At 44.6% G+C, this 12,226-nt stretch overlaps 1 protein-coding gene across 1 annotated transcript in view; it reads left to right on the plus strand.

Moving 5' to 3' along the window:
* PRTG (protogenin) overlaps nucleotides 1–12,226 on the plus strand; it is a 156,135-nt gene that overhangs the window by 81,044 nt on the left and 62,865 nt on the right. The window lies entirely within an intron of this gene.

A 12,226-nucleotide genomic window follows, 5' to 3' on the forward strand; every position in this document is an offset into this window, starting at 1 on the left:
GCCACAATTTGAAGTTGTGTGATAAATACTCTCTCAAGCACTTACAGGTGATCTGGGACTGAGCAATGAAGCTGTACGTCGACAAACATAAGGCAGTTTCAGCTCTCGCGTAAGCCACACTCCAGTGCGAGGTCCCGTTCTTGCCATACCCGTGAGCATTTCAGGGATGGTACAGAGCCAGCGCCGAACCACATTCCTGGGGTGGCCTTTAATTTGGAAGTCTGAGCTTCCCTTCTTCAGGTTTTTGACGAGCCCTGGCATATTGAAAGGCCTGAATTTCAGTAGATTTACCCACTGTTACCATTACTATGTTTTTCTCGGGTGGAGAGTAAAACTCTTTGAATTAACTTAGTCGAGAGATAGAGAAATTAACAGTATAATTTAACAGTGTGCAAAAAAGACAAGATTGAGGGCCTTTTAACAACAGTCATTTAGGTTTTTGGAGCAAGGAATAGCTTGATTATTCAGTGGAATGCTCCCTTGCATTCAAAATAGACGTGAGGATGAATTTTGCTGTAGTAAATAGTGCTAAATGCCACAGAACACAAATGGCAAGGGCAAGCAGCTACTAGTGCTTGCTAAATGTATTCTTGGGTAGGATTTTCCCCATACTTACTACTGACATTTAGCGCTATTTTTATTAGCATAAAATGCATTCTTGTTCCCAAATGGATGAGAGGATTCATTTTGCACTAAGAAACAGTGTTAAAAGCATCAGAATGCAAATCACACGTGAGGAGCTGCTTGCTAAATGTGCTCTTGTGGTAGGAATTTTCCCCCTGAATTATAATTGATAACTTCAGTAGGAGTAATCGCTTAATTATTAGTAATTCTGCATCAAAGAGTAACACAAAACAACCTAAATTACTCTGTCGTTATCGAAATCCTGCTCAGGCCTAGTAAAGAGGTGCTGTGTCCGCAGAGCATGTGCACCAAGTCTTGCCAGATCCCCAATATCTAGGCCGCACAGCAAGGGAAAGCTTGGGCCCACACATACGTGGCATCTGTGAATGCCCAATATTTCGTGGATGCATCACACACCATCTACACATCGTTCAGACTTCGGTTAAAATGAATCCTTGGCAATTGACAAAGGTTCGATTCTCAGCAGAGCTAACACAGACGTTAATGTTTTTGAGGTTGTTAACGTGCGTTTTAACTGCATCTATAATTCGTGTCAGGATACTGTTCTGGTTGTATTGGGAACTATGTAAACAGATAGAATGCGTTATTTTTCAGGTATATACGGTATATTCTATTGAAGATATCTCATGTTCGTGCCCCTCACGCACCGAAGGAAGCACGTGCGAACCCTGTGCGACCTTATTTCTGTGGTGAGAAAGGAGACTTGTCCACCAGCCAACACTGAGCGTGTGAGGAATGAGGAACGCAGGACAAATTCTGGGCCGAAGTGAACACTTCCCCCTTACTGCTCCAAGGCCATTTTACTGACAGTGACGCTCATTTCCAGCTTTAATGCAAACACAGAGCTCCGCGTGCTGGAGAACGTGTGACCCCCCCACGCTTCTATTGGCGCTGGCATTTAAAACCGACCAGGGATATATGAAAAAATAGCGTAATGAAATACGACCTCGAGCACGGAATTTGTCAACCGTGAAAGTCTCGAGGGTTAAACTTCTCACAAAGAAAACGGTTTTCGTAAGCACAAAGACCTGCACATGATACCATAATTTACGTTTCGTGGGGGTGGGGCGGTGAGATTATGTTTCCTCGGCAGACATGACATTTTATCTGGTCCGTGGGGGTCTGTGGCCACCACATGTTTGTTTAAGGACTAAACGGTGTCCATTTCTTGAACATATTATGTCAGTTATCACAGTTGACCTGTAACCTTAGCACGGTAGAGTGTCATCATAAGCCAGGGACAGATGTTCTTATTTACGGCACTCATATCACACTGCTGAAGCACACTGTGGGGGAGACTCTCCCTCTGTGCCCACCACAGTCGCAGAAGGTGGAGACTGCCAATGGTTTAAGGAGGGGGGGCATTTTTCAACAGAATGTTTACTGGAGACTGACGATAAATATGCACAAATTGCCGAAGTGCTGCATGTTATCGTAGAAAAAAAGCCATATTTTGGTGGACGTTTATGCTTTTGACCTGCATTTCAAATCATAGGCCCAGTTCCGAATTCCGCACCGGCCCCGCGAAGGTCAGCAAGGCCACCGGTGCCAGAGGTGGAGCCTCAACCTATCGTCGTATCCGGCTCCGAGCCAGCTTCATTTTAATCAAGACCATGTCCAGATCTTGATGTGCTGCAACTATAACTGAATCAGACTCAGACAAGATTCTACACTCGTACTACACAACCATATTGGCTTGGTCTCAAAGTCAACCATATGGAGAAGACAAAGATGGGTTAGGAAAGCATACCTTTGGATGGCGACAACTGTACATTGACAAAGGATGCCAGCGGTTTGGACACCTCACCTCATACTGGTCTGGTGAACCCCCCACGCAGTCTGCCAATCCCTCTAACAATTTTGCTCTTTTTGAGGATATGTCAGGGGGCTTGGTGTATCGCCAGTGTCAGGCTACACTGCCAGCACAGCATGCCTCCCAACTTCTTACGGTCAGGGCCGTGGGCACTAGAGGCAGTGGTCTAGCCATAAGGGGTAGGGCACATCCCAGTTCTCTTGCCCTTTGGAAATAACCTCTGAACGTCTTTAGTGCACCCTTACTGTTCCACAACCATCCAGTAGTAGGCAGGATCAGCCGCTTTCTACAAAGGTGGCAACAAATTAAAGGAGACAAATAGGTCCTATAGATTGTCCAGCGGGTGTGCCACCTCTACGGGATCACTTCTAGGAGGACCATAAGTCTATTATATGCCAGGAGTAGGGGCAAAGGAGCCATAGAAAGGGTAAAGGCCTTAGAAGTGGGAACTGGGTGTTGTTTCCTACTTCCTTGTGCTGAAGAAGGACGGAGGCCACTGTACTTTCCTAAATATTCGCCCTCTCAATGCCTTTTGTGCAAGGATAAATTATTCTTGATGCAGGTTCTGTCTGCCCTGGATCCCAGAGATTGGATGGTAGTGCTGGACCTGTAATATACTTACTTTTACATCCCTGTCCTGTAGCCCGCAGGTGCTGCATGCAGTTCAGTGTGGCCACAAACACTTTCAGTTTGCTGTGCTCTCTTTCGGCCTTACCAGTGCCCTGTTCACAAAGCCAATCTGCGGAGGTTGAGGGTACCAGTCTTCCCCGACCTCAGTGGGATGGCTGTTGAAGACAGGTTTTACACAGTCAGTCATGGACCACCCCAGTTGATGGGAAACCTCTTGACTTCATTGGGGTTCTAAATCAATCTTCACAGAGGCTTCCTTTCATCTGAGTTATCCTCAATATGGTGCATTTTCAGCTTAACCTCCAGACCATTGAGCACAGAACATTCTGATATGATCATGATGTTTTAGCATCTATCCTGGGTCTCGGTGAGAATGTCTCTGAGGCTTCCTGGCCTGCTAGCCTCCAGCATGTGGACCATGCCATATGTCTCATGCAAGCCTTGTAGTGGGATCTGAAGTCTCAGTGGATCCAGCACCAAGGACCAGCTAAATTCCATTCATGTGTCTAAAGACACTGAAACAAAACTGTAGCAGTGGCTGCTCAGCTGCAATTAAACCATTAGCAGAGCCTCTCCCTTCCCCATCCAGGGTTGATGGTGGTGACAAATGCATCACTACTGTGTTGGAGAGGTCATTTCGGAGGGATGGCGAGGAGTTTCGTCCCTGGTGTAGACTTGTCTCCACATCCGCTTTCCGGATCACTGGGCAGTTTGCCTGGTGTTGGAGGTCTTCCTGCCGTCCATCAAAGGAAGGCTGGTGCAGGTTCTCTCTAACAAAACCATCACCATGTGGTACTACCTGTACCCCTGGAGCGGTCTGAATCATGAGGGGATTTCTTCTGCTGATGTACCACCTGGTGGGATCTTTAACACCAGGGTGGATGAGCTCAGCTGGTAGTGCCTAGTGGATAATGAATGGAAGCTACATGTTGGGGGGGGCAGGGGGTCAAAGGGCATTTCCCAGCAATGGGGAAAGCCCTGTTTCGATCTCTTTATCACTGCCGAGAATGCATAATGTCAGCACTTTTGCGCGTTGGCGTTTCTAAGAGTTTCCTCCTAGCATGGGGCCCCTTTACGATTTTCTGCCTCTAACTCCTGAAGAAGATCTGAAACGACCATGCCCAAGTCATCCTAATGGCTCTGAATTGGGACACGAGAGTGTGGAACCTGAAAGTTCTGGGCTTCAGCATCTATCCATTGATCAGGCTGCATTTTTGGGAGGATCTTCTGTTGCAGCAGCAAGCAAGGGACTATTACCTGGGCCTGTGCAACATGCAACTCCATGCGAGGGGATTGAGTGGCAGCAGTTGGTTTCCTTTGAATGCTCTCCGAGGTTGATGTCATTTTAACACCCAGGCGCACCCCTCCACAAAATCTGTGTACGCGAGTTGCTGGGACATGTTTGTGGCTTGGTGCTGAATCCACTAGTTGAATGTATTGCAAGCAAATCTGAGGGATGTGTTGTTGGCCAGCAAATCTTGGCTCTGGCACAGTTAAAGGTTAAGTGCCAGCCGTTTAAGCCTTTTTATGTTTGCTGGACCAACCCTCCTTGTTCAAATCACCAGTCGTAATGTGTTTCTTAAAAGATTTACAACAAATGTTGCTGCCTAAGTCCTTTGTGATGCCACAGTGGGACTTAAATCTGGTCCTCAGGTTTGTAATGAATACCCAATTTGAAGGAATGCAGAGTAGTCCATTGCGTTTACTTACCTTAAAAATGGTCTACCTAGTTTCTATAACAACTGCGCACTGGGGGAGTGAACTTCAGGCCCTTTTGGTCGGGCCTCCCTACGCCACCTTTTTTTTCTGGACAAACTTGTGTTAAGAACTTCAGCTGCAATCCTATTTATTTTATTTATAAAGCACACACATCATCCCCAAGGGGACATCCCCGTGCCAGAACCAAACAGGGAAGCTCTGCAGATAAATGCCCCTAAAGAGGGTACACCCATGTTTTCAAATGCTTATGAAACACAAGAAGGTCCTCCATAAGATGCATTTTCAGAGGAAGGGAATTCCAGTAATGAGTCACCAGATGTCCAAAAGCGCAGCCACCCATCCTGGCTTTCCCAATTTGGGTACGACAAATCAGGACTTGGTGGGAGGAGCGCAGCGCTCCACTGGTCTTATGAAAGGCCACTCTGCCACGCAAAATAGCAAGTCCTGACTCATAAAGTGACTTGTGCACATAGCAAATTAGTTTAAACTTGGCTCTTCTCTGCACTGGCAGCCAGTGCAACTGATTGAGGCATGCTGATGCTGAGCTTTTTTTGGGCTGTTACATATCCATCTGGCTGTTCATTCTGTATGAGCTGCAAGCGACAGAAGAGATAGTCCGCCATCCCAAGGTATAAGGCATTGCCATAGTCCAGTCTGCTCAGAATGAGCACCAAAGTGACTGTCTTGTGTCAGGCTATAGGGATCCTTCTGAATACCTTCTTTACATACACATTCCACACACTGAGTTTACTTGGTGCTGCATAGAAAGGGAGCTGTCTAATACGACTCACGAATTCTTGGCAACTCTTTGGTAATGGAATCGCACCAAGGGATGTAGGCCACCAGGTTTTATTCCATACTTTTTCCTCCCCTCTGAGCAGCAGGGCTTCAGCTTTTTCTGTGTTTAACTTCAAATAATGTGAACACATCCAGTTAGCTCCTTCCGAGAGACAGCCCAAAAGATTCTCACAAGTTTGAGGCTGATTCCCTTTGATGGTATTAATGAGCTGTGTATCATCCACATAGGAAAATGTCTCGAAGTCCCAAGATTTGACAATATTCGCCAAGGGGGCAACATAGATGTTAAACATAGACTGGCTTAGAGGTGAACCTTGTGGGACACCACAATTAGTCTTCCTACCAAAGGTGGCGATACCTTTATAAGTTGGATACGCCAAGGGGACAACATAGATGTTAAACATAGACTGGCTTAGAGGTGAACCTTGTGGACACCACAATTAGTCGTCCTACCAAAGGTGGCGATACCTTTATAAGTTGGATACGCCAAGGCAGTCTTGTTGAATAGTCCTTTGCATTAAAATCTGGTACGCATTGCCTCCAGAGGTCTGAGGGCTCACTCCACCAGAACCAAGGCTGCTAACACTGTTGGCGTGCGCAGTGTCCGACCTGACTATCTGATAGGGAGCTATGTGAGCATAAGTGTATAAGTTCATGAAGCACTGCTGCCTCAACAGCTAGATCCATTGAAGGGCATTTTGCCCACTCCGTCTGCAGGACTGTTTAGTCTGAGCCATTCTGCAGACCCACCACATTGGGAGGTTCTGCTTTAGTGTCTATTGTAGCTAGAAGTATCCATCATAAAAACAAGTTACTTACCCTTGGTTACTCTCTTTCTGGCAGATACTCTGGCCAACTGCAGACTTTTCGCTGCATTCCCACCTCTCCTTTCTGTTACAGTCTCTTCTATTTAAAAAGATTCCAATTTAGGAATCTGCAAACTGATTTTACTGATTCACCAATGGGCTCTAAGTCTGAGGGCGCGGACGTGTTCATAAAAGAAGCTGAGGTCAGCATGCATGTGTGATGGCGTTCATTAGTGGCTCTGCTCACCACCTCTGTAGTGGAATGGCTTTGAAGCAGCACCACCTGCTGGTGTGCACGAGCACTGCTTTTGAGTTTATTGCTCCAGTCTGGCACCTGACGATTTTCACGAGGTGAGGAACCAGCGGTGAGTTAGAGTAGTGGTTCCCAAGCTTTTGACTTCTGTGGATCACCGCTTAATCATTACTGGAACCCGGGGACCCCCACTGAATCCTTATTGGAATCCAATGACCCCTCAGTGAGTCATTACTGAAAGGTGGGCACCTAATCTGTTAATATTATCAAATTTTCGAAGAAGTCGTGGACCCCCTGAGGAGGCTTCGTGGACCCCCAGGGGTCCCCAGACCACAGGTTGGGAACCACCGAATTAAAGTGTTTACCAGAACAAACGTTAAAGAAGGTAAGTAACCAATGCCGAAAAGGCCTTTTGTGTATGTCTGAGAGGCGAAATGAATGTTGGCAGGCATAAATGAATTTAATACTGCGGATTCCCTCACCATGAGTGTGGACAAATGCGCCATTGTAACTCATCCAAGAGGGAGGAAGTTAGTGGAATAAGGAGTGGTTAGATTTGTAAGTTTGTGAACTTGTTTATTTGTGGGCATTAACAAACTCCGACCTGACCCTTTCCCACCCTGGAAACGATTGGAGTTTTACTCTAGCAAAGGGATGAATTAACTTACATTCTAGTATGGAAAGAGAAACCGATCACCTTCAAGAGATGTTAAGAAGACATTTATTTATTAGGGAAAATGTTTTTGCTTGCGGGAAAAAAAAAATGTGCATTTCTACATTAGGCACTATTTCACAAGTGCTTAAAGCTGTGTTGTGTAGTATTACACATCGGGATAATGGGAGACCCGAGAACATGCCACATGCCGTGCAGTAGTATGCCTGGAAACATGCGCCTTGCGCGGCTCCTCATGGGTTCTAGTGTTAATCAAGGGTGGTGGGAGCACACTGCCTCAGCAATTCGCACTAGTTCTCGCGTTGCATTCTGGTAGATGCAGTTCATAGTGATTATGAAATAATCACAAGTAGGTTTTTGTTGTGCTTAAAATATCGCTTGTAGTAAATCAGGTAAAGTAGCACTCGAAGCATGCAAAGACTCTTTTGGTGTAGGGGGGGGCAAGGGGAGCTCTTCCACCTATGAGCCATTGAGTACCTCTTCATGAGTGTGATAGGCGGCTCGGAGAGCCTCGCCATTTGTGTCCAACTCTTCTGTGGAACATAAGTTTCGAATAAGATAACGGGGCAGTCTGGCCGGTTTTGTGCTTGCCTGTGCAGGTGTGGATTACATTTTGTAAAGCCTCTCCTTGCTCTTTTTTCATCTGCCACAAATATTGCATGAATATCATGTGATGAGGGTTTGGGTGTTTCTGTGATCAGCCTCAGTGGTAGGCTTATTTACTTAAGAATTGGCCCTACTATGGTTGAAACGTGTGACCATTCACTACATGTGTTTGCTCATTGCTACTAAGCTTTTTTTTTTTTTTTTTTTTTTTTAAATCCCCTAAGGTTGCCATGTTCCCATTGTAAGCCAAAGGGTCAGTGTCCGCGCAAAACTCTTTTGCTTACAGATTCCACTGCCTGGCAGTGGGAGTGTCCAGTCGGCAGTAGACAGTGGCTCAGATTGTACCCAACTGGACACGACTGTAAGTGTGTTAGGCCGAGCTCCAGCGGACAGTCTCGCGCTTCTCCACCGGATCTTCAGAGAGGATGACGCCCCCTGGTGGGAATATTTATTCAAGTCAGCCATCCTCATGCTGTTAGTCTGGTGTGAAAATAAACTACCAGGCTCTGCGATTCGTTCGTGCAGGGGTCAGGAAGGGCGCAGTGTTTAAGCACCGGGAATCTGTCAGAGTTGGAGGGAAGTTAGTTTAACAAGATAGTCACAGCTGACAAGAAAAGAGTCTGTCCATGAAGAACAATTTTAAAAGTAATGTTCTAAGAAAACGATCTGAAGATTCTCAAACTGTGGCGTTTGTGTGCTTGCCCACTGCCAATCTCTTGGTTGTGCAACACAAAATACTGCTCTTTGGGCAATGATCAAGAAAACTATTTAAAGAACAGATTATCAGCGCATCTAAAGCAGCGTTATCGCTTCATTATTGTTAGATAGCATGCTGTATTTTGGGCTATCCAACGTGTGTTCACGAGGACCAGCATTTCAAAGCATCCACGCCGATAACATTTGTGAACTAAAAAGAAACTTTAGTGGTCGTCTTGAAAAACTGGGGCTAGTCCTTTCCTCGTAGCCCATTGAAATGTGAACATATCTCGTGTGGCGACTGCTGCACACATCTAGAGAAGTTAAAATAATGTTCTCAGGACACAACGGATATATACAATAGACATATAAATATAATGGTAACAATAGCCCTGAGGCACGTTTCTTTTGAGAACATTAGCTGTACTTTTCTGTTGGTGTTATGAGAAGTTTGTTTATGAAGACAGTACTTTGTTCATGTGAACTTGTGCATAAAAACATAGAAAACGAATAAACTAAAGCTGTTAGAAACACAGATTTAATTTACCTGAAATAGACAAATCATATTAAGATTATTTGTTATAAAATCCTGTTGACTCGTGAGTGGGAGCAACACTTCTGTAGCCAGGCTTACACTTCTTATAATGCCTGCTTCAGAGGCTGGAGATCTAATTTTGCAGCGTGAAATTAGTACCAGCCAGGTCATCGCTGCTTCAACAACAATTTCTGACTGTAATTTCTCCAAGCTGGGTAGGCCTTAAGTAATGAGGGAATGAACCTCGTTACTGGGTTAGGGTGTGCTGGGATAATCTGTTTCTACGGTAAAAGCTGACACCAGATTGAGGACGGCTCTTACTCGCAGCAGGGTATTAAAATTCAACTATTCAGGACTCTTTGTGTGCAGTTTTTAATTAAGGTGTGCTGTGTTTGTGTAGTTCCTTCAGTACCCACTGCGTACAGGAATGTTGTGACTAAATATAAAATCTCGCACGCCATTCATCCAGGATCTGGCGTTAATTGGAGTCCTCTTCAACTCATCACATGGTAAACAGAACAGTTTATGAATATAGTCAATTTTATTGATATATATAGGAAGCACTTGATCTAGTGGGGGACTAGTGGGGTCAAGTTCCTGCAGTAAAGTACATGATATAGCCAGCCTGTCCAAAGGTACTATACAGCTCACAATGGGTACAGAGAGGAGAAAGGGGAGCCTGATAGAAATTAGACAAACAGAAGTGTTTTCAGGGCATTTTTCAAGTAACCTAATTCATTTGTATTTCAGGACTGCCAAATAGTGCAACTGTCTAAAGACCAATTGTCAGTTTACCAAGACGTTACCGTTGGCTTAAAGTTGGAGCATTGCTTAGCAATGTTTGGCTTTATTGGCACTGTCATTTGCTTGCTTCTTATTAAATGGCTTGCCTTGTCAGTCTTGAGTTTGTCCCTCCCCTGGAGCATAGCCTCTTTATTTGTGTCCTTCCACTGCTCACTTTTAGGAAACTGTGTTTTTTGCTTAAGCTCTCCATTAGAGTGCTTGTGTTTTCCATTTGTCTCTCTTATGTGCCTCTCTCCCCCTGCGCTCCTTCTCTTCTCTCACCTATGTGCTTCTCTACCCCAAGCACTCCTTGTTACTTTCTCTCTCGCTTATGTGCTTCTCACCTGTCCCCTTTATTGCTCTCCCACGTGTACTGCTTTTCTGCTTCCCCGCCAACTCTCCTTTCCCTCCAGTCATATTTTTTTAACTACATTAAAAAAAAAAGAACTTGTGTAACTTTAGAGGTGCATTAATGCATGGTCATGCACACAAGATTGCATTATGCACGATTCATCCCACATGTATGTGCATCAAGACTATGGCCACTAGCATCTGTCACTGTTCTTTTGACAAATCGTTTTGTTCATGCTGTATAGCATCATAATTTTTTCCGATGCTGTAAAGCATGAACAGAAGGTATTAACTGAGCCGGTGGCTGAGCTAGTAGATCTCAAAACTGAAACCTATTTGGCTTTGCCAGTGGTTGTTGGTCCGGAAGTCCTCGAGGGACTGTTTTCGAATAAATGTAGTTCAATGTGAGATGCTTAGTTTCCAAAGGCGACCAAAAGCAAATGCTGCAAGTTACCCTTGCTCCAAAGAGGTAAAAAAATCTTAAGGGAACATAAGAATAGATGTGTTATTTAATTGATTGTTTATAGCTAAGGAAGACGATTTTAATCATCACTCTCTCTCAAATAGGGGAGTAATTCTTAAATGTTTGAGATCCTGATACAGGGCTCTTTCTACTGAGACCCACAAACAATGTAACTGCAGCATTTTCTGCCATTTTCAGTTTACAAGCCCTTGTACGCTGTTAAAGAACTTTAGCCTACGTTTTTGTGTTTTTAGACTCCCACTCTGATTACTGTGCCTTCCATGTGAATTTCCAGAATTGCAATTTTTTATTTTTACCTTTTATAGAACATACGTTTCACTGTGGCGTCTATCCTTTTGCTTAATACACAAACTGAAGGTTCTCAGCTTAACTTTTAGAAAAATCATATTTGCCATCTGAGAAATATGAGGAGTGGTCTAAGGTTCAGGATATGTCTAAAGATCTGGGTGGCCCTTGGCATCTTGCACTGTGTGGGGAGATGTAAGTTAGAGCTAGGTCTTTGACGCTCACTGCTTGATGTGATTGAATTGCTTGTGGGTGCTCTTGTCGTAACACAGTTTATCATCTGTTCAGGAATACCCGTTCAGCCAAATGAAAACCCACCCAAGGTCCAATTTACATGTATTTTATCACTTATTTTCGAATAAAGTGACTTATCCGGCTCTCAAATGTAGTAAGTTCATTACAGTCAGGTACATAAACATACTATCCACCCTCCCCCACGCAAACACACTCACATAATTTACAGCGCGTGTCCTGTAACTCCAAATAACATGAATTATTGCCTGCGATTCCTTGACAGTGGTGGGTTATGAAGTCAAGAGCCCTCCGGGCCGCCCATTGCCGAGTGCTTCATGTGTCTGCTGGTTGCGTCCACAGTCCAGGAGACGCACTTGAGTGGCCTCAACCACCCTGCTTCACAGGCCCTTTGTGGCTGTCCTGCAGATCTATTCTTTAAGAGGAAAGTGAAAGATGTAGTCATTTTCTTAAATGATTGCGAGCTCTTATCGCTCAGGATTTGTGGCTTCTTCCTTGCTGGAGAAAGGAAGATTATTTGTAGGGGTCTTTGTCTTGGAGTCCCATTGTGCGGCTTGGTGTACTCCAAGCCGAGTGTGGAAGATCAAACTCCCGCCACGTTAGATTGTTCGCTCAGCGTAATTGTCAAGCATTTTTTGTTGCTAGTTATAAATAGGCTCATTCTTTGTAGGCCGTTCTTGGATATCTTCGTCTTGCCATCAGATAGAACTATACAGTATAAGATCATGACACCCAAGAGCACTACAAGTTGTGTTAACCTTTCATGGTTCCAAATTGCTTTTATCACAAGAAAAGATCTCCAATATTTGATACGTCTCAGCCCCGATAAATGAAAGGAAACTCTAAAATGAATGCTTTTTTGATTTTAGAAAAATTGTTAATTTTTAATGCAAGCTA

This window comes from Pleurodeles waltl, chromosome 3_1 (assembly GCF_031143425.1).
Source record: "Pleurodeles waltl isolate 20211129_DDA chromosome 3_1, aPleWal1.hap1.20221129, whole genome shotgun sequence".
NCBI classification, from domain to species: domain Eukaryota; kingdom Metazoa; phylum Chordata; class Amphibia; order Caudata; family Salamandridae; genus Pleurodeles; species Pleurodeles waltl.